This window comes from Abramis brama, assembly GCF_963993115.1.
Source record: "Abramis brama genome assembly, chromosome: 11".
NCBI lineage: Eukaryota > Metazoa > Chordata > Actinopteri > Cypriniformes > Leuciscidae > Abramis > Abramis brama.
Genome location: NC_139973.1, coordinates 37734567 through 37738041, shown reverse-complemented (window position 1 = coordinate 37738041; position 3475 = coordinate 37734567).

The following is a 3475-nucleotide window of genomic DNA, read 5'->3' as shown; positions in this document are numbered from 1 at the left end:
GCCAGTTGCAAAGGTTACACACACACACACATCAGTGCAAAACTTCAAATCCACGTTTGATGCTTCAACCCTTCTAGCAAATTCTATTAAATACTATGAATAAAATGATAAGTAGCCTATGAGCATATGTATTAATACTCACCAAATATTGCATCCATAAACATATTGATTGATATGCAACACATGATATTGAGTGGACTTGATGTTTTGTTTTCCCAAAGAGAAACAGGACACGAGCTCAGCTATGTAGAATAGCGAGTGGTTAGTTATTGTCCAATAATTATTCCGAAATATTTGATGATATTATTAAAATATTTTAAGGTTACACTTTATTTTAAGGTGTCCTTGTTACAGTGTACTTTTACATTTAAGTACTGAGTAATATTAATTAACTACATGTAGCCTACTTATAGTATTTTACTATAGTACTATAGTTTTAGTTATTAATATAGTAACTACATGTAACAGGTGTAACAAGGACACTGTAAAATAAAGTGTTACCAACAATCACTATTAAATAAATAGCCTATAATGCAAAACATAATATATAAAAATATAATGTTTAAATTATAATAAAAATGTACAAGCATCGTCACAAAAGAGGTTCATTAAGTTCATGTTATCATTAGATAATGTGCTGCAATGTAAAGTGTGTTTTTTTAATGGATGAAACTTCCTAATGCATGTGTGTGTGTGTGTGTGTGTGTGTGTGTGTGTGTGTGTGTGTGTGTGTGTGTGTGTGTGTGTGTGTGTGTGTGTGCAGGTTTACGCAGACATCTTGATCTGTGATTTGCTGACTCAGAGATCTGCCCAGAACTGAGCTTTACCCTCTGAACGGCTCCAGACACATATTTCACAACACACATCACACTAAAGTTATCTTCCTCTGTCTTAACTCACCACAGAGGAATTCACCGCAATAAGAGCACACATTATATATTCTGCTGAACTGAAGAAAATTTCAAATGCAAATGTTCTGCCTTTTCACATCAACAGATGACAGCAGTATCAGTTCATGGGTTGATCGGTTTATGAATAGATCCTGCTGAATCACACTAGTTTCTTTTTTGAGGAACTGCTTTTTGCCATCTGACCGGAAATGTGTCAGGTTCCTCCTCCTTCACAATCTGAAGGTGTTCTTGGAAAATTCTATGTCACAGAGTCTAAAATTTCCACAGACATAATTTCACCCCCACCATCAAGTTATTAAAAGGAAAATAATGCTGTTCACACAGAGCTGTAAAGAAAAAAAACAGACACTTTTATCCTATTGAGGCTGTAATCTGAATTAAATGTCTTGCTGGAGGGTAAAATGCTGCTACAGTGTAAGTCATCATGCCTTGTTCTTTCACTATACATTGCATTTATCAATCTTTAGTCATATGACACACCAAACCATGTCCAACGTACAATACTCTCTTCCTCAGATGACATCCATTAACCCTGTCCACTCCACAGTCTGATGAAAAGAGCCTCTTCACCTTCTTACCTTCTTTTGATGTTCTTACATACAAAAAAAAACAAATGTGTTAGGTACAATGAACTTATTGTTATTGTGTTAATGATGTATTGCAAAAGTCTTTTGCTGCTATTGAGGTGTATACGGGTGGTTAGTACAGGTTTGGTGGGATGGTTAGGTTTAAGGTGCATGGGTTAAGATGTAAGGGAAGGGTCATTATAGATGTAATTACAGGAATTAATTACAGCTGTAATTGCATGCAGGTATTTTTTTGGTCACACTTTATATATGTAATTATACATTTAAGTACGAGTATGAGTTATATTAATTAACTACAAGTGTTTACTGAAGGGTTAGGGTAGGATTAGGATTTGGTTGAGGGTTATTTGCATGTAATTATGCATAATTTACTGTTATTACTATGGTAAGTACATGTAACATATGTAACATGAACACTGTAAAATAAAGTGTTACCATTTAAAAAAAAAAAGTACAATGTAAAAACACAATAAGTGCATTGTATCAAATGATTAATTTAAATTGTAGTATTTTAATGCATTTTAATCCCCATAAATCATAAGCAGTGTCTCAGAACAAGCCATTTGCAGATTGTAGCTTTTGTGATGTCACAAATGCTTAGGCTCCGCCCACGACTGCTGACGGACTCTGCCGTGACACGGCTGAAGGGAAGCAATGCGTTCGTGTAAGAAAAATATCCATATTTAAAACTTTATCGACTAAAATAATTCGCTTCCGACAGACGGCTGTACGCATCGATTTACAAAAGAGTAAACCTCGAAAGAGTAAACCTTGACCTGACGCACAACGTAATGATGAACACGGAAGCACAGAGGAAAGAGCAAAACAAAACACCCGTCACAAATTTTTTAATTTTTAAAGAGAAATGTCGGAGGAGCTTGAGTTTGTTGCCCAGCCCTGTTTGTTTGAACCGCGAGAAGCGTTAAAGCTTACGCTACTCCTACATCCTACGCCATACATCGTCAAGTGTTACTCTTCCGGCGCAAGTCGACTTGTGTACAATCGTCTGCCGGAACCTAGTTATTTTAGTCGATAAAGTTTTAAATATGGATATTTTTCTTACACAAACTCATCGCTTCGCTTCAGAAGGCCTTTATTAAACCCCCGGAGCAGTGTGGAGCACTTTTATCATGGATAGATGCACTTTTATCATGGATAGATGCACTTTTATGGACTTCAAAACATAAACAGCCATTCACTGCCATTATAAAGCTTGGAAGAGCCAGGACATTTTTTAATATAGCTCCGATTGTATTCGTCTGAAAGAAGAATGTCATATACACCTAGGATGACTTGAGGGTGAGTAAATCATGGGCTAATTTTCATTTTTGTCTGAACGATCCCTTTAAAGCAATTCTATGTTAGATTAGATCGCCACCCTCAGGCTGAATAACGCAAGGACATTAGAATTCTATTAGATTTTTATTTTAGATTATTAGATTATAAAGCATACAAAATCTTTATCATGTTAAACTAGCGCTAAGACCCAGAATCGGCCCTACCTAAATTTACGGGCAAGTCTTTCAATCAAGAGCAGTGAGTGATTTTCTGTTTTTCTTTTGTTGTTTGATTCATATTAACATCATATAGGCTATAGCAGTAGGTACTGAACACACATGCGATTTCTTTCCCTACTATTTACGTTCACAGACACAACCAACACAATGTGAACTTCGTGTGTTTTTGATAGTTTAAGCGCAATAAGACATGAAAGAGAACTCAGTTTAATCCTCACGGGACGCTCCGTCTGACATCCAGCTTTCTGTGCGCGTGTTTCGGATGTGTGCGCTCAGAAAACCATATATCAGAGGTTAAGACTGATATGGCTATAAAACGCATGCAGATAATGTAAGTGTGGCCGCCTTAGAGATAATAATCAAAACTAAACAGATGTTTTGTGTGTTTTTTTTCCGAGGCACGAGCTGTAGGCTCCGGAAAGTGGAAAGTGCATGAAATTCTGGAAAGTGCATGAAAACA